At 45.3% G+C, this 20,036-nt stretch overlaps 1 long non-coding RNA gene across 3 annotated transcripts in view; it reads left to right on the top strand.

Annotated features, from left to right (window-relative positions):
- Positions 1-20,036, top strand: part of LOC142818856 (uncharacterized) — a 244,659-nt gene that overhangs the window by 72,896 nt on the left and 151,727 nt on the right. For 2 of the 3 annotated variants that reach the window (XR_012896535.1, XR_012896536.1), the window contains exon 2: positions 16,357-16,409. This is a non-coding gene — a long non-coding RNA (uncharacterized LOC142818856). Of the gene's footprint in view, positions 1-16,356; positions 16,410-18,043; positions 18,227-20,036 lie in introns of all 3 variants that reach the window. The other variant, XR_012896538.1, reaches the window with a different exon arrangement.

Genomic DNA, 20,036 nt, shown 5'->3' with positions numbered 1-20,036 from the left:
AGGATATGATAGAGGTCTATAAAATCATGACTGGTGTGAAAAAAGCGAATAAGGAAAAGTTATTTACATATTCCCACAGTATAAGAACTAGGGGTCACCAAATGAAATTAATAGGCAGTAGGTTTAAAACAAACAAAAGGAAGTTTTTCTTCATTCAGCACACATTCAATCTGTGGAACTCCTTGCCAGAGGATGTGGTGAAGACTAGGACTTTAACAGGGTTCAAAAAAGAGCCATATAGATTCATGGAGGTTAGATCCATCAATGGCTATTAGCCAGGATGGGTAGCAATGGTGTCCCTAGGCTCTGTTTCTCCGGAGGTAGGTAACAGGGGAGGGATCACGTGAGGATTACCTGTTGTTTCCCCTCCCTCTGAGGCATCTGGTATTGGCCACCATTGGCAGACAGGATACTGGGGTAGATGGACCATTGGTATGACCCACTATGGCTGTTCTTATTATTATTCCCTCCCTTTCACAGGCTGATAAACAGAGGCACTGAGAGGCGAGGATCAACATTTTCAAAACTGAGTGCCTAACGTTATGGGACTATCTTTGCATTTAGGTGACTAAATAGTTGGACTGATTTTCAAAAGGGCTATGCCACTAGCAGCTCTCACTGATTTTAGTGGGAACTGTTGGTTGTTTGCCTTATGGAAAATAAATCCACACGTTTAGGTTCATCACTTTAGTTATTTGACAGTCTAAATGACTTACACATGCTCTCACAGATTCAGGAGTGGGACCGGACTCCATGAATTCTGATTCCCAGAATTCTAACTCTACTCATATGATAGAAGGCCTCATCACAGCTCTGCATCTAGTACTGCAGATCTGCAGATTATTTTTAAATGTAACTTTAATTTTTCAGGGTAAGAGTTTCAAAAGTGTGCGTGCTTGAATATGCATTCTCATGCAAACTTTTGGAAAGCTGGCTCATATTCCTTTTGGCTTCTTCTCATCTGGCTTCTGTTTGTTTCTGCACATTGTTTTATCAAAACTCTACTGACAGTGCCACCATGGAATTAGGATTAATGTCTTGGCAATGACATGTTAGTTACTGAAACACTAACAGGATCATTGTGTTCACTGCAGTTTTGTGAGATTTTTATCATCACCAAGAAATAAGCACATCACAATGAACTCATAGTGCTTTTCATTTAAGTACCCTTTGAGAGCTCCACATAGTCCATAACTGCAGTGTTGAAGCTGGTCCTGAATGTAGAGCCATTTAATGCAAATACAATGTAATTGTTGTTTAAAAACTATTTAGAAAATATTTGAAATTGTGAAAACATTTAGCTGAATGGAAATTATACAACCACTAGACATAGTTGCACAGACTTATTACAGCATTAATTTAAATGTAAATGTATGGTTTTCTCTTGAAACATAAATAAGTTATTTTTTCTGCAAACTTTTTTGCATTTAGAAACTTTCCCATCTTTCTCAGCAAAAAAAAATTAGGATTTTCTTCTCTTCTTGGTCAGGATTGCTGTTTGCAAAAGTCTCACATTAAATTCTGATACTTCTCAATCATGTCCGTTTTTTTTTTCTTTTTCTTTTCCTTAACAAGCATGACTTCATCTTTCCATTTACAGGAAATGAGATGAAATTGCCACAGGTAAGCAAGAGTCTCCTTGATCCTGTTATATGTCTCTCCTTTCATCATCAATTGAGTATCAAGGCAATTTGTTATGCAGAAGTTACATTTATGGCAACTTCAGTATAGAAGCACTGTTCTGAATTATTTATTGAAAAATTAAATGGCAACATGCCAGAGAGCTAAAATGAAATTCCTTCTATTGATAGGCACTTTATTTTTCAAGTTACAGAAATAAAGAAGACCTAAGTAAATTTTCCCAGTAACTCTTTCAATCCTGAAGCATTATTTATATGTTCCTTCAGTTCAGGATTTATTTGAAAGAACTGACTTTCTAGGGAACCTTATCATGCATTACATCAGGAAGCATATTTTATAATGGCAACAATAAAGTCATACCTGCCTCGAACTCTAGAGGGGTATTAATACTTCAGTGAGGCTAGAGGTGAAAGAACAATGTAGATTTTTTTTTTCTTCCAAAAGGAAGGAATGTGCATGTTCCCTGAATCCAGGAAAAAGACAATTTGCCAGATTCTCTCTGCTGTACAATAATTAGAGGCAGCTTGACTTTTCTCGCATAACTTGACTCATGAGATTCAGTGTTGAGATTATGGCTGTTTGGTTTGTGAAATATTACATTGAACATTCCATGCTTTCCTTCTCCTCCTCTTTCTGCTTCTTTGACACTTCTAATAAGGAGAAATGCCTCAAAACCAAGTCACATTTCCAGGATGCTGGTTCTTAGTGTAGATTCCTACTATAGGTTCAGATTTGGTTGCTGAGTTTACATGCTTGTGACCACGTTACAATCAGGTACTTTTCTGGATGAATCCCATCTTTCAGGAATCCATAGCTGATAGTTCTTTGTAAAAATATTATGCAGAGCGCTTGTGCAAAGGTGCACGTGGCATAGAATTTAAGAGCTAGACAAATGCCCTGATTCAGCAAAGCATTTAAGCACATGCATGAGTCTCATTAAAGTCTTTCATTAATTGCAGTGAACTTGGAATTAGGCCCTAAACAGGGCAAAGATGCTTACATAATAGCACCTCTGCACGGCAGTGAATTTCCTGCATATAAAGATGTAAGTATTCTTATGACAAAAAGCCCTCTGGGATAACAGAACTGCATTGAGCCCCTTTAAACATACCATGTTGAATTTTTATGGAAGTGGCCAGCTGGTAGCCTAACCGCAGGACTAGAACTTCCAATCAAGGTTCTAATGTGGAGGATTAATGGCCAAGGGGTCCTGCACTGAAGTTAAAGGCATTGCTGATGGAAAATTAATTGGGTAGCAGGTGAATATAAATGGAGAACACACAGAGTGTTCAAGGTGGAATGATGGGATGGGGGAGCTATAAGTGGTAATGCTGAGAGCTTAGTTCTAGAACAAAAACAATCTGGACTTCCCTGTCTGCACTACTGTCTTTTTTGTACTTTACTAAGGGTGTTAGGATCCTAAGCCCCAGGATAGCTGCTACATGAGTATGTTTTAATAGGTACATAGAGATGATATAGAGAGTATTAACTGCTAAAGCCAATTTAGAATAGGCAGTCAAGCATATTGGGAAAAGGGAATACTGCTGGCTCTTCTAGCTAAAGATGTTTGTTGCTATGGAGAAACAAAAGTTGTATTAGACCAAGACCATCCTGAGCTGTACTAAAGGACTGGATGGAAGAAATTATCCTGATAACTCTCCCTTCCCATCCAATTGTTTAGATTCTCTAAATCTCAGAGAAACATTTTACTATAATTAGGGATATGAAAGGTTAACTGGTTAGCTGGTTACCCGGTAAGCATCACTCTTAATGGGTGATGCATACTGGTTTCAGTTAACTGATGGGGACTGAGGGCTGCACCAGCCCTGCAGGGGACCCACCCCGAACAGGGGCTGCTCCCGTTGTCCACAGCAGCCTCTGTCCACAGTGAGCCCCAGGCGCCCCATAAGCAGGGGCTACTTAGCAACCCTTGCCTGCAGTGGGGGGGAGTTGTTCCAGGCCAGTGGGACTGGAGCAGCCCCCTCTCACCTATGCCTCCTTTAATCAGTTAATTGGTTTATACACAATGTTTAACCAATTAAATAGGATTTTACATTCCTAAGTATAATGCAAATATATTTTCAGCATAGTGCAAAGCATAGCATGGAAAGTACATCTCCTAGTTAAAGAGCTGACAGGAGGCTTCTCATATGCTATTGCAACAGCAATTTGATGTGCATCAGGGAGAAAACTTACTGTGGAACTGTGCCCAGTTCTACTTCCAGCAAAGATGCATGGTAATTAGTTGTTCAAACTGATCTCCAAACCACCCCAATCAGTTCAACAACCCATTGTTATTTAGAAAATCTCTGGTTTGTAGCAGTACTTATGTTGATATGAATCTGGTTTGTTTATATATAAAATCTGTGTATAATTTCTCTCTCTGTGTAAATAGTTTATGGAAAGTATCTGAAGTTTTGGCTACTTCTGCTTTTATAATAAATCAGGTCAAGTCCTCTTTTATGTGTTACAAAGAAGCAAAATAGGCTATTCTTAAATATCCTTTGTAGGTCTCATTCAGTACTGGTAGGTGGTTGCTATAGATAAGAGTAAAGAGCTTTAGATTTTCACCTTGGTGGAAAATACCATCAGAAACTTCCACTAGCATGTGCTGATGCAAATTCTAGACTTGCTGTGTGCTGGTTAATGCAGCTTCATTTATTTGTGGGTTTGGCAGAAATGCCTTTGTTGTGCTGCTAAAATACCCACTGCATAATATATTCAGAAAGCTGTTGGATTTTGTGAGTTTGTGTTATAACAAAGATGCATTGTTAATAGGTGGAGCTAGTGCAGTCGTTCTCAAGCTGTGGCTTGGGATGCCAAAGTGGGCATTTTAATGGGGTCACCGGGGCTGACAAACTTTCTGAGACCCTGGGCTGAAGCCCATGCCCAAGTCCCACTACCTGAGGCCGCAGCCAGAGAGTTTCAACCCCACCTATTGGGACTCACATTACATTCCCCTACCTAGATCAGTGAGACTCAGGTGGGCTCTGACTTCAGTTTCCCCTCCTGGAGTTGCATAGTGATTTTTATTGACAGAAGGGGATTGTGGTGCAATGAAGTTTGAGGACCCCTGATGGAGTGCTAAATATTGGAGTTGAGTTCTGGTCCCTTTCTCCTGGCTAGCAAGAATTGGGAAAGCTTGAGAGAATGAAACCCTCAGTCCCTGTGGTAGTGGGGGAAGAGTGAATGAGCGATCGCTTGAGCCAATATGTGTTAGTGATGAGTTCTGGATGAACCATTTACATGGCTCCTGATCCAGTTGTTTGCAAAGCCCTGTTTAGAAGCACGAACGTGGAAGCATTGCAAACATGGCCATATCGAAATTCTCTTACATTCATTAATTCATGGAACTCTTTTTCCATTGTTTGATCAGATCCCATGTACGTTCCTGGTGCGTTTCCCTGAAGAATGTGCTATCTCAGGTGCTCCAGAACTGCAGGGGATAAGCACAGTACCTGAACAGAAAATAAAGGGAATGGGATCCATATAAGAGCTCACAACACTGCACAGTTGAATTTTCAATTGATTATCCTGCAACATAATATAGGATGGAAAGCAAAGCTCAAATTTCAGAGGGAAAACAAACCCTAATTCCAAGATCAAGGCAGCTCCAAAAGTGTAATCCAAAATTGGCCAGGTTTAAATTCTATTTTTCCTTATGGCTAATAGTAATGCAGTAACGAACTGACTCCATTTTATGAACATGACTGTTTATTAATCATGGAAGTATTTGACTTCCAAACGTTACAAGGAGAAAATCAATATCTGCTTCCCATTTTTGTACTATAGATGATGATATGTTGGGAGGAATTTCTGCCTGTTACAGGTCCACATTTTTCTTCTCTGCAGTTTAAATTAACAGCTTCCAGTCTACTGTAAATTACTCTCTTGTAAAGTTTTCTTGCCACTGAGTTGATAAAGCAAGATGTGATCCCTGTTTGTATGCTGTTCTGTCCCCTGGGTTTTCTGCCATGTGCCCTTTGTATTGCCTATAGGCATATGCTCATGTGGTTATGCTGAAAGAAGATGTTTTTCAATGCATCATAAAAAGGAAGTGCATACACTAAACTTTTTCTAGTGACTCTTTCTGTCCTATATACCATCCATACGTTCATTGCCTCCTCCAGTAAGAAAATCCTGTATAGAAAAGTAGGCTTCCGGTGTCCTTTTACCATGGTGACTGGAGATTACTCACACAGAGCAACATTTTCCTCTGAGATCTGCATTGCTCTTTGCTCTCCTATCTGTACACACGCTGAAATCCTTTACTCATGTATTGGACTGTTGTCTCTATTACTTTCATGAACAGTTTGTTCTCCACTAGCTATAGAGCCTGATTTTTAGGCAAACCTCAGCTCTTTGTGAGCAGAGTTTTCCACCTGAAATATTGTATACCCTATTGTTTTGCAGATACAAATAGTAACACGAATAGCTAACTATCTGCTTGCTCCTGCATATCAAGTATCTGAAAATAGATGTCCAAGTGCTAGCAGCTGTAGGAACAAAATTGCCAAGCACCATTACGTGCAAATACAAATTGCACCTGCATTATTAAAACATGAATCCAACCTATTTTGTCTTTATCCAAATGGTTACATCTGATCTATCATAATTGTTAGAGAAGAAGGCAGTGTACTCTTGTTAAAATGTTTTAATGTGAGGTTCCTGAAAATGTGATCGTAGATCATCAAATTACTCCAAAACAAAGAGTGTGTTGGGCATAAGTCCATATAACTAAAAGCAGGAGAGATGGGCAAAAATAGGAGGGTGCTTTACGTGGTTGTTGTTGTTTCTTTTTTTTTCATTTTGGCTGGTTTGTTTGATTGCAAACCTTGGTTAATTGTGGTTTTATTTTGCAAACTCAAATACAAGTAGGGTTTGCCAGGTGTCCAGTTTTCGCTCGGACAGTCTGGTATTTGTGGCCTCTGTCCGGTAGAAAAACCTGACATCTTACATGTCTGGTATTTTCTGTTTTTCTCCGACAGAAGGCTGGCGGGGACATTCTTTCCCTGCCACGTCTGGAGGGGGCAGCAGGGAGCGTGTGGATTTAAAGGCACAGTGACTTTTTTTTTTTACTCAACAATTTTGGTCCCCCATTTTTTTCCGCCCCTCAATCAATTTTTTCCCCGCCGTGTTTGGGATTTTTTGTGAAAGTATCTGGCAACCCTAAATACAAGATGGCTCAGTCCATGTTCATATTATTTGAACTACCCAAAGTTGTAATACAGAGGGAAAGAGGAAGCTCTGCTCAACTGCTCTCTATTTCCATCATAGTTATATTAAGTTTTCTCTGAATCCTCAATACTTATTGCTCTGAAGAGCCATTTTACAGGTTGCTGCTAGAATGTTTTTTTTTCTTTCAATGTCTGATACTGAAATTACTGGAAGATTTGCCATTGACTTCAGTGGGATCAGTGAGAGCAGGAGAAGTAAGGTCTTGACTGCACCATAGATCTGCCACTTTCAGCTTTACTCCAGCTATTCATGGCATCAGTTGGGGGAGCATTTATTTCTGTTCGTTTTCCTTTTTGTAATTCTACCCTGATTATTTTGATCGTCTATTGGCATCCAACATAAAATGTGTAAAATGTTTATTTCAGTCATCCATTTAGTTCTTGTGCTTCATTACCAGTCATGGCATAATCACTTTTTGCTTTAAATCAAGCAGAAAGGTGCATTTGTAATCAGATGCATTGAAAACTCTGTAATTAGGGTAACCAGATGCCCCATTTTTAAAGGGACAGTCTTGTACTTAAGGCCTCTTGCACTGTCCTGGGTTCTGCCCCTAGCAAGTGCGGGGCTGCTCCATCCCCAAGGCACCCTCCCCTGTTGAGCCACCTCTTTGGCTGGGCTCTGAAGTGGCTGAAGCTCCTGCAGCCGGGTTCCTTGTAGGGTTGCCAGGTGTCCGGTTTTTGACCAGAATACCCTGATGGCTCTGGTCAGCATCACCAACCAAGCTGTTAGAAGTCTTGTTGGCAGCACAGCAGGGTGAAGGCAGGTTCCTTGCCTGCCTTAATTCTGCACAACTCCTGAAAGCAGCTCCACATATTGCCAACTCTGCAGCTCCCATTGGCCAGGAACAATGGCCAATGGGAGATGCAGAGGAAGTACCTGTGAACAGGGCAGCGCATGGAGCCACCTGCCTGTGCCTCTGTCTAGAAGTCAGAGGGGACATATACTGCTGCTTCTGGGAACTGCTTGAGATAAGCATCACCCAGAGCCTACACCACTGAGCCTCCCTGTACCCCGCTCCTTGCCCCAGCCCGAAGAAAATTAGTGTGTGAGGGTGGGAGGAGCAAGTGATGGAGGAGGGGAGATGAAGTGAGTGGGGCTTGGAGAAGGGGCGGGGTGGGGAAGGGGTGAGGCAGGAGCAGAGCAAGGCTGTTCAGTTCTGTGTGTGTAGAAAGGTGCATCCCTAGTTGCCTAGCCCTAGGCAAGTCAATGGTGGGGGCAAAGGGGCCCATTTCCCAGGGATCCAGGTGATTTAAAAGGCTTTGAGGACCGCTGCTGGTACTGGCAGAGCAGTGGGGCTAAGGCAGCCTCCATGCCTGCGCTTACTCCACGCTGCTCCCAGAAATGCCTGGCAACATTTCTGCAGCCCCTGTATCTTTGTGTGTATGTCTGCACCCTGCCCCTGCCCTGAGCATCAACTCCTCAACTCCTATTGGCCAGGACCAGATGCCAATGGGAGCTGTGGGGGCAGTGTGCAGAGACCTCCTGTTCTCCTCTCGTAGGAGCAGCTGCCAGAGGGGTGCACTGCTTACTTTCGGGAATTGCCCAAGGTAAACGCTGCCCCCTGCTTCCTTCCTGCACTCCAACCCCTTGCTCCAGCCCAGAGCCTATACCCCACATCTAAATGCTCTTCCAAAGTCCATACTCCCCTGTACTCCATTTTCTTCCTGGAGCCTGATCCCTCTCACCCCATCCCAGATTCTGTACCCTAGGCCTTCTGCTCACCCCAAATTCCCTCCTAGAGCCCCCACCCTGCACCCCCCCATCACTCAAACTCCCTTTCAGAGCCCACACCCCTCCTACATCCACACTCACTCCCAGGGCCTGCACCACCCGAATGTCAGACTTGCGAGGCTTGTGCAGGGCTGTGAACCCATTGACTCTTCTGTCCTGGGGTCTGGATGTGCTGTCCATGGGCCTGCTGGGGCCTGGTGCACAATGCAGCCTTAGGGCTTAACCCCTTCCTGCCCACACTGTAACTAGGGGCAGGAAGTGACTGGGTTGTGTCAGTGGCCAGCAGCAACCTGGAGATGTGAGCTGCTTTTTGACACTGGGCAGGTGGGAAAGGACAAGCTGCTTCCTGCCATGGGGTGGGGTGAAATGGGGAGGGAAGAGCTCTGCAAAGACATGGGCTAGGTCATCCTTTCTCCTCCTCTTCCTCTGCTCCTGAAAGCAACTCCTGCCCCTTCCCTCCACACAGTGTTGAAAGGCCATGGTCTGGTGTGAACCCGGGCAGGGATGTGACCTCGAGCCTGCCCCCCGCCCTACTCTATTGACTTGGGAATGCCGGGCCAAGTACCAGAAGAGGCATGTCTGTCCTGCAAGTCCAGCCAGATATGGAGGGCAGAAAGTGCCAGGCAGGGAGTGTCAGGTTGATCCGGTGCCCCTGCTGTGTGAGAAAGCGACACATGTGTGTGTTATCTCCCCATGCGTGGGAGGATAGGGATGTGCGTGTCACCCCTCTCCTTGTGAACCCTAAAGTCTTAAAGAAGATAAATAAAATCAATCCAACTATGTAATATTTCTTTTCAGCGGGGGCTCAGTCAATGTGATGTTAGTTCGAAGGTTTGTACTTCATAGTTCTAATTAATTGCCATTGAACTTGATTGAATATGAGAAATTTTATCAGATGTCCAGTATTCAGCGTAGGGAAATATGGTCATCCTGTCTATAATGAAATGTATTCAAGATGTGATTGTTTCCCTGTATAGCTGGGCATGACTGGCTAGTTCAGTATCATCATCTGCAGCCATCATGTGGTGGAGTGGAAGAGGTGTACCAATGGTTCAGATGAAAGCGCCATTTGGTGAAGCCCCCGGTGCATGTGCCCAACTCCCTTTGCATCAGTATCTTGCAGAATTAGGCCCTAGGCCAGGAGAGAGTTTGCCAGCACCAGCCCTTGGAAATACCATTTTATCATTTAAAAAAAATGCATCCCCTCCTCTGTGCAAAAAAGTTTGTGTGTGGGCAGGAGGGTTCTCTCCTGGAAGCAGCAGCATTGGTAAGATGGTGCTAAAAGGTCAGGATGTTAAATTTAGATTAATTGGCTAACCGATTAGTCGATGTAATTTGCATTGACTATTCGATTAGTTGATAAGGGCGCCTCTGCCTTTAAAGTGTAGCAACAGCCTCAGGGCTGTTGCTACACTTCAAAGGCGAAAGTGCTGCTGGGAGCATGGGGCCAGTGGGGGATTCAAGCAGTCCCCTGCTGGACCTGTGCTCCTCACAGGGTTTCAAAGTGGCAGCGCCGCATGGAGCTAGGGATCAGCTGGGGCCTGGTCTGGCCCTGGGCTCCATGCGGTGCAGCCACTTTGAAGCACCTCCTCCTCTGCCTCCTCCCCCGATAGAGGCAACAAGGGGTGGAGGAAGCAATTTTGCTTATTGGATAGTCGACTAGTCAACCAGTCGTTCATAGCCCTACTAAAAGGGCACCTCTCAGCAACCTGGCTCAAGTGGAAATATTTTTGGCCAGGTGTCAGACCCTCTTGTGCCCTCTCCCCCAACTTTAGGCACTGATTCTGTGGAGCAAGAACAATGATTCGGCTTCTTGTTCATGACTGAATATCCCCAAATGATATATATGCAGGCCCACCGACTGGCAGTACAAAGGGGGCAGTTGCGCCAGGGCCCAGTGAGTCAAAGAAGCTTGGAGCCCTGAGCCCTTTAAATTGCCTCTGGAGCTCCATACAGTGTGCTCTGGGTGGTTCTTAGGGTTGCCTGTCGCACGTGGGAAGGGGTTGCCACGGTCCACATGGCATAGCTGGTTACTCTGGGCCCCACCCCTCCTGCCTGATGTTCTGCCCCTTCCAGGAATGCTGAGTGCTCCTCCCCTTCCCCTCCCACCCCCCTGTCCCCCCACATCTTGCCCAGCATGGCTATTGACTCCCCTGTATATATGTTTCCAATTGAGAGATATGCATGACCAGCACAAGGGAAAAGCCCTGCAACAAGACTGTAAGCCAGGGCCACTCAACACGTGGCCTGCAGGCCACATGCGGTCTGCAGATGCATTTGTTTGTGGCCTGCGGTGCAGTTTGGGTTTATGTGGGGCTCAACACAGGGTCCATGGGTGGGATCCTTTGAACATGGCCTTCACTGGGAACACGCTCCACAATGGTGAGTCAATATAATGGTCTTCGGTTTGTGGAAGAAAACATTGTCCTCACTCTGAGTTTGTAAGCAACAAGTAGCCAGAGGCAGTTTTATTACGAGCTGCAGCAAGGGAAAAACTGGTTCGGAGAGGGGGGAAGTCCCCCCCCCCGAGGCAGATCTTCGAATACAAGCAATTATGAAGCAGTTTATATACTGTCTATTAAATATAATAACAATAACAATTAGTCTCCTTCCCATTACAAACACCAATGGCTAACAGTTATTTAGTTCCACCCAGATGCTCCTTATCTCAAGGTCCCTACCAGAGTCAGCATTCTATCCTTATCTCCGTATGGAGGCGAGAGGCGAAGGCAGCGTCTAATTACAGATCTCGTGTTGTCAGGCCACAGACTTAGCCTGACTCTTGCTCTCTTGTTAACAAGACCAAGATGGCTGCACACAAATTCCCTTATTCCCTTTTCCTTCCTCCACAGGTTGATATGCATTTTAGTAGTTAAATTCCTGGACTGTCATTGCTCATTAAAGTGCTGTCATATGGGTGGAAATCGATTAAATATTGCATTTTATTAATATCATCAGAACTGACTTAAATAGGGTCTGTGTGTTGTATAGTCTTGCCTTAATCTTTGTATTCATGCCGTCAGTATGAAAGAAGCTATTTGCATATAGATTTGCATGTATATGCAACCACACTTAAGTTGCAGCCCTCAGCATGTGCTGGGAGTATCATTGTGGCCCCCTGGGCTTCCAAAGTTGAGTAGCCCTGCTCTAAGCTGTGGTCCTTCTAAAAGTTTCCTTCGGGTGACTGACTGTGTCCTTTAGGATCTGTCTATACTGCAGTAAAAGACACATGGTGCAGCTGCTCTGGGTCAGATGACTCGGACTGGTGGGCAGGGCTGTGAGGCTGAAACTCACAGAGTAGACGTTAGGGTGCAGGCTGGAGCCTGAGACCTTAGACCCCACCAAGGGGAGCGTCTCCGAGTCTGGACCCCAGTCTGAGCCTACGGTCTACACTCATACTTTTAGGTTTGGATTGCTGTGGAGGGAAGCTCTTAGTGTCAGAACTGGTGCTTAGGGTGTGTATCACTGCACTAGGAAGCAATGCCCACCTCAAAGCCCAAGCCCTGAACTAAAGCTGGGGGACACTTTTCAAACACACCGTTTCTGGGGCGATATTGTGATGTAGGTCAATGAAAAGATTTTGCAAATTCATGCGGATCGTGCTGAATTTGATTCAGCTGCAAATAATCGAAAGACATTGCAAAAAAAGTCAACACATTTCATTTCAACAGTTTCTAAACAAAATGTTTTGACTTTTCTTCATGATTTTCAGATTGCACCCCATCCCCCTTTTTTTTCTGAATGGCCAGAGAATCAGAAAATCAATTATCCACACAGCTCTACACTGTACTGTTCCTGTGAACTTTGCAAGATCTACTTTTGAATGTTTGTCACTGCAGTCTAGCATTTTTATGGCACCCTCTGATGTAATCTGACAAGCCTGTCCTGTAGCTTCTAGCACTGCAGAATTCTGATGCAGCTACCCTTAATCTAGCATGCTCAATGCTGATGCGTACACATTCTCTGATTTCCAAGAACATTTATTCTAGTTGAAACAGTATGAATTCTAAAGCAGTCAGCAGATAAGCAAAATCCTTCTTCTGAAGCATTTTCACTCTAATGGTTTGGTTTAACCTGCCTTGCTCACTGTGTAAGGAGATTTACAGTGGCTTTCACAAGGGTGTGGTAATAACATAGCAACATTTTCTTCCATTCTTTTAAATGCTTGTATTTTCAGGACCTCTGGATTGGTGAACTTTCCTACTGGTATCTATGCTTCACATGCATACCATGAAATTTTATTTAGCTTTCCAAAATAGGTTTTGTTTACTAAAGGATTTACCTGGCATTGCTCAGGTCCTTGGGGGGCTCAGGGCAGAGTGTGGGAGGGGCAAGAGTCAGGGCTGAGGGCTGGGAGGTCTGTGGGGGGCTCACCAGGGCTTCCCATGGTGATGAGAATGGAACTGCTCTGACAACAGCAGCTCCTTGGGGCACCTGGTGGGGCCATGTTCCCAGCTGGTGGCTCCTCTGGGGGAGGCATGGGCTGCACTGTAAGGCCTGCTGGGAAGGGGCCATGCAACCCAGCCTGCATTTCCTAGGGAAGGGCAGGCTCATGTGGCCCAGTCCCCCGGCCTGCCTGTGCTCCAGGAGGGAAGGTGCTTGGCCACACTGCCTGGACTCTCAGCCCCCATCTTCCTGGCATAGCCCAGCCCCCTTGTCCTGCATCTCTTCTGGGAGGGCTGGCCCATGCTGCTCACCCCCCTTCCTGTGTCTCTTTGGGGAGGGCGGGGCCATACAGCACAACCTGCATCTCCTCAGGAGGCATGTAGCCTGGTTCCCCAGGCCTGCATATGATCCGAGGGGGAGGGTCTATACTGTACTTTCTGGCCCCCTGACCTGTATTTCCCCAGCCCACTGCTCCTAAGGGGGGCAGGGTTGTGCGTGCCAGCCCCGCAGTGCTCCTGTGGGGGGAGGTGTTTTGGGCAGGATATCCACTTACCTGTGGCTGGTGGCTGGCAACATGGAGAGCTCTAGCCCCAGCTGGCCACTCTTTTCCTGATGCAGCTGCCCCCGTGATCACGCTGTGGTATAACTGTCCCACCCCCCATGTTTGCTGCCCCCAGTGGCTATTGCAGAGCATAACTATCCCTGCTTTCAACCCCCTCCCTTATCATGCTATGGAAAGCAATCCCATTCCAGGGACTTCCCATTTTCCTGGCACAAGCAAACCCTGACCGTGATTTAAGTTAGGAGAAGAGGAAGCTGCCTACCAAATTGATGATCCTAGCTCTTACCATTTAGGAGGAGTTCTTCAACAAACAGACTCACAGATGGACAGACAGATGCACAAACTCTCATATATATGTGAACAGGAACTGGATTCCTAATGATTTTCATTTTCAAAACACTTTATGAACATGACCAAATATGTGCAACAACCCTGTAAGGCCAATCAGTGTACATTATCTCCATTTTACAGATGGGGAAATTGAGGCAGAGAAATTAAGTGATCTGCCTAAAATTGCAGCAATGATCATAGTCAAGATTAGAATGCAGGAGAGCCTGTAGGGTGACCAGATGTCCTGATTTTATAGGGGTAGACTCTCTTCAGACACTGCAGCCACCCTAATTCCTGCCCTCCGGGTATGCAGGGCTGCTCTGTTCCCTAGTCACTTCCTCTGCTGAGCCACCTCTCTGGCCTGGTTTTCTGAAGTCCCTGCAGTCGGGTTCCCTGGTCCCTGGTGCACAAGGCATCCTTAGCACTTAACCCCTTTCTGTCCAAACGTTAGCCAGGGAACAGGAGGTGGCTGGGTTATGTCAGTGGCCAGCAGCAGCTTGGAGGCCTCCTGTCAACAATGTGCAGGTAGGAAGGGACAAGCTGTTTCCAGCCACAGGGGAGGTCAAATACACAGGCCAGGTCATCCCTACCCCCAATCCCCACCTCCCTGCTGTTGAAAACAGCTCCCATCCCTCCCCCGCTGCACAGTGCTGAAAGGCTGCTGCTGAGCATGCTCTGGTGTGAAACCCTGACAGAAATCTGGGGGGAGAGGCTGTGATCCTATTTGCCCCCCCATATGGCCTTGAGAAGATGCAGCGGAGGGTACCAGGAGAGGTGGGTCCATCTCAAGAGCCCAGCCAATCTTGGAGGCTGGAGTGCAATGGGCAGGGAAGGTTGGGTCAAGTCAGTCAGACTTTGTCTACGCTACAGAATTTCTTTGGAAAAATGGCTGTTTTTTTGAAAAAAGTCACTACGTCCACACTGCAATCGCATTTTTTTTAAAAAAAATTGAAAGAACAGAGGAGGTTTTCCGACATTGGTAAACCTCTTTCTATGAGGAAGAAGCCTCTTTTGGAAAAAGGCGTGTGTGGACGGGGAAGAGGGAATTCTTTCGAAAGAAGAGGAAAGAGGAAAAAGCACAAGTGCCCTGGTGGCCACTCCATCCATAGTAATCACAGCTTATATGTGAGATAGCGCCCGTTCAGTCTGGACACTCTGTTTTGAAAAAGCAGATCGCTTTTTCTATGCGCTTCGGCAGCGTGGACGGTCTCTTTTGGAAGAAGTTTTTTCAGAAGATCTTTCCATAAAAGTTTCTTCTGAAATAAGCCTGTAGTCTAGATGTAGCCTCAGTCACCCTCATTCCTGTGTTAGAGAGGTATACGAGAATGTGTGTGTGTGTCACCTCTCCCCAGGCAAACCTTAAAGATAAGAAGGTAAATAAAAAGACTCCAGCTACTTAGCATTTCATTTTAACAGGGGCACAGTCAACTTGATGTTAATTTGGATGTTCATGCTTATAATTCTGATTGTTTGCCATTGAACTCTCAGTTTTACCAGTTGTCCCATATTCAGCATAGGGATATTTGGTCACGCTAGTTCTGAGTTACTACAGAGAATTCTTTTCCAGGGCATTGTCTGGTGAGTTATGCGAAAATACTCATGGTCTGACTGACCCCATGTTTGGGGTTGGGAAGGAATGCAGAAGGGAGACAATGCCACATTGTTCCAACCTTCCTTCGGCGCTGCTACTGGTGGTGGCACTGATTTCTGAGCTGGCCTCTGCTCTGCTGCTGTTCAGATCAAAAGATAGTGCCACCCCCAACAGCAGTGCAGATGGAAGAGTGGAAATACCATAACATGCCATCCTCCTTGGCCAATCAGCATCGAGACTCAGAGAGCTGGGAAGTGGGTGGTTACCTCTGCTCTGTGCCTTATCTTGGGGAGACCAGATCTGGCCCAGCAGGACAGGATGGTGAAGAGCCCCAGAGAGCAAGAAGGTGAGTGTCAATGGCTTCATCAGCACACCAAGAAACAGTCCCGAGTCCTTCGTAGGAAATCGAATCAACTTAACGTAGTGATTTCTATGCCTAGAATTCTCTTGGTGCCAGATGTATCAAACTGAACAGGTTCCAATCCTCTCTGACCCCCTGATCTTCTAAACAGGGACTATAAAATCAGTCCTAGGGAAGAAGACAACTCCAACAAGGTTCTTCCTTATGCTCAAATGCATTAATTCTAATTGCTGGGATCACCTCTATTTTGGCAGACTAAAGAGAGTCCTGCCTGGCCAGTGCTTGGAGTCTCCCAGTACACTCAAAGAAATGGTGTCAGTGAGTCGGTGGCATTCTAAGTATCTCCCATAGGGGGCACTGTGCTGCCAGGTATGGACTGAACCCATATCTAGGGTGGACAGATGTCCCATTTTTAAAGGGACCTGTCCCATATTTAAGCTCTCTGCAGGTGTCCCTACTTTATTTTTAATGGCAAATTATCCCATATTTTCTGTCTCCTTCTTTTCACCAATACAGGTGGGTCCTACTGCTGGCCAGATCCTTGCTCTCCAGCCGCCCACCCAACAATGGTGAGTGCGGGGAGGAGTGGTCTAGTGGCTGACAATGGGAGTGAGTGTGCAAGGTGGGTGGTTGGGCAAAGATGCAGCGTGTAGGGCAAGGCGCTCCCCCTGCTGGTCCCTCAGTGGCATGGCTGCTCTTGGCCAGCAGGCTCCTCCCCACCCTCACCCACCTCCCCCCGTTTCCAGCCAGCACAGGCTGCTTGCTCCAGTGGCTGTTGAGTATAGGCAGGCGGTGGCTGGTTACGTGTTACCTCTGCTGCCCACCCACTCTCATCTCTGTGTGAGAGAGATGTAGGGAACATGTGTACATCACCTCGCCTCATGGAAACCTTAAATATAAGAAGGTAAAATGAAAAGATTCCAGCTCTGCTGTATTTCTTTTTAACGGGGCTCAGTCAACTTGATGTTAATCTGAACATTTCTACTGCATAGTTCTGATTGCCTTTGAACTCATTTGAATACAAGTAATTTTAACAGGTGTCCCATATTCAGCATAGGAAACATGGTCATTCTATGGTCCCCAGCCTGATTTATCACACTTACTATCTGGTCACTCTAAGGCTACGTCTACACTGGCCCCTTCTCCGGAATAGCCATGCTAATTTCGAACTTTGGAATAGGGAAATCCGCGGGGGATTTAAACACCCCCCGCGGGATTTAAATAAACATGGCCACCGCTTTTTTTCCGGGTTGGGGAAAAGCCGGAAAAGAGCGTCCAGACTGGCGCGATCCTCCGGAATAGGGCTTTATTCTGGAGGATCGCGCCAGTCTGGACGCTCTTTTCCGGCTTTTCCCCAAGCCGGAAAAAAAGCGGCGGCCATGTTTATTTAAATCCCGCAGGGGATATTTAAATCCCCCGCGGATTTCCCTATTCCAAAGTTCGAAATTAGCATGCCTATTCCGGAGAAGGGGCCAGTGTAGACGTAGCCTAAGAGTATGGGTCCCAGTACTGTGACCAGACCATAAAACTGCACCTCTCCATAATTGTTATCCATTTTAACTTGATAAGTGGCCATATAAAATACTTAGTACTCTGGTGCATATGAAATTAATCTGGAACTGTTTTCCTCAGAGCCTTCCAAAAAGGAAAATAATTTATATCAACATGTAGAAGCAAACATATGCTGAATGGCTTTGCAAAGATGCCGTTTAGAATTCCCAGCAAAGGTCCCACATGTTAATATTTTCAGACACAAACATGATCATTTGGGAAAGATCTATAGTGATTATCTACTCCATCCTTGCCATCATAGGGGGGACAAATTCCAGTAATCTTCATCTATCATTAGTAGCTGACTTCAAGTCATGAATAAGCACAAGTGCAACAAGAAAAACTGCCTGGAAGGATAAAAATAAAAGAGAACCCAAAGTGTGTTTGATTTTCTCACTAAAATTGCAGTGCAGTTTAACAACTGCTGAACATCTTGTCCTGTTTCAAAACTGTGTTTATTTCACATGAAGCCAGCTTGGTCATGTTTCAAAAAATGTGGCTGTGTAGTAATCACAGTTCTGTTATTTGGTGCATAAATCTTATCCACTGGCTCTCTGGAGAGAGAAATTGGTTTGATAAACTATAAAATGCACAGGTCTTATAACCATTAATGGGCCATTAATGAGGTTTAGCTTCATTTTTATTACCTCAGGGGAGACCCATGTTGCTTTCTTACCTGTGACACGAGGGATGGACATTTGAATGGCAGCTGACTTCTGTAACTATCCCATAATGCAGGAGCATCCACGGATCTTTTGGCAGCTCTGAAGCATACAGCCATTTTTTCACCAGTTCACCCAGACTTCAGCAGAACAAGCATAAGGAAAGTACCCAAGTATGAAGCATGTATATTTTTAAACCATTTAAACATGAATTTAGGTAATAATGGAAAGCAGTGACAAGCCAAACATGGATACAAACATGAATTTGACTGATTATAACTAAAGAATATAATGAAATTTACCTTGTTTATAAATTACTTTGAGGTCTATTGATGAAAAGGACTATATAAAGAGGTATAGGCACTATTATAATTTTATTACTTTTTTATAAGATTGCTAGGGGCCATCTGGGTGATTGGAGTAGTAAAAATACAAATAAATAAGGCACATTGTATGGGCTTAATTACTTTTAGGCCCTTGAACAATATGGGATCTTGTGTCAATGTGGACAAGCCCTTTATTTTATGATCATTTGTTACTCCATAAAAGATTTTAAACCATTTTGGTTTGGATTTTTTTTTTAGATTAGATTTCTAAAATGTGTCAATAATTCATCCCAGGGCACATGTGCATTATTTAATCCAGTGAATATTATTGGAGGGAGCATGGCGCTCGATGGACAGTTGATTCAGGAGATGGAGATCTTACTTCCACCTCTGCCTTTATTTTCCTGTGTAACCTTGGACAAGTGTCTTCATCTCTGAGCCCTTGGTTTTCTTGTCTGTAAAATGGGGATAGCAATACTTTTTTCCCCTGTGTACAGTTGTAACAGGGCAGCCTGCTCTAAAGGGCTCTGTTCACTAATCAGACCGACCAGAGGAGATAGCTGTTTTGTTTTCCTGTTGTGAGTTTGGGGGTGGTTAGGACAATAAATGGGACCTAGATGAAAAATGCTATATCAGTGCCAGTTATTACATTGTTGTCGTTGTCGTCATCATCATCACAGAATACAAATGAAAGACATTTCCCGAACTAAGCAGGCATCCTCCTGCTTAAACTCCCTAAACCCAATGGGGAAGAGGTTGATTCTTGCACCGTTCACTCTAGATTTACACTTGTCACCAGTGGAACAGACAGACTCATTGGGCACGGCGGGGGTGGGGACTGGAGCTAGCCTCCCCTAGGCCGTGTCACCTGGAGCGTGCTGCACCCAAAGAGCACTGTGTGGAGCTCTGGTGGCGATTCAAAGGGCCTGGGCCCCTTTGAATCACTCGGCCCCAGGGCAGTTGCCCTCTTTGCACACAACGCCCCTCCGTCAGCAGGCTTGCTTGTCCTCAACACCAGGTCTGCACCCCCCCCCCCCACAGTCAGCCATCACAACCGCCTGGGACTCTGGGGGGGCGTGATTTAAAGGGCCCGGGGCTCTGGCCATTGTCGCAGTAGCAGTGGTAGCTGCCGGAAGTCCCGGGTCCTTATGAATCACTGAGACCAGGGGCAGTTGCACACTTCACCTTCCCCACCGCCCCCCACACAATGGAGGGCCTGGCTACAAGGGGTTCTGTTGTCTGGAAAGGAATCTGTGCCGTGGATTCCAGGGCTCAGACTGTGTAAGGCCATTGTCTTTGTTAATCCCAAGGATACCTCTGCCTGCCTCCTGCCTGAGCAGCGGTGCCTCCTTATCTTCTACATCTGAGTGGAGAAGGAAATTGCAATGTTCGAAAGCTATTCCGATCTAATTGTCCTTTGCAGGTAGAAGAGAATTTAATGTGCTCAGCAACAGTGATATTATTAGTTTAATGTTGTTTTAATCTTTTATTCAGGGCGTGTTTAGGTTCCCTGGAGTGGGGAAAACATTTCCATGAGCATCAAAGATTAAAAGTACATTAAAGCCCCTATCACCACTGCTACTAGACAGCACATTAATTCCTACTTTGCCTGCATATCAGTTAGATTACTTCTTTGAATAGTACAGCCAGAGTCTTC

Source organism: Pelodiscus sinensis, chromosome 18 (assembly GCF_049634645.1).
Source record: "Pelodiscus sinensis isolate JC-2024 chromosome 18, ASM4963464v1, whole genome shotgun sequence".
Taxonomy (NCBI): domain Eukaryota; kingdom Metazoa; phylum Chordata; order Testudines; family Trionychidae; genus Pelodiscus; species Pelodiscus sinensis.
This window is presented reverse-complemented; position numbering and strand designations above follow the sequence as displayed.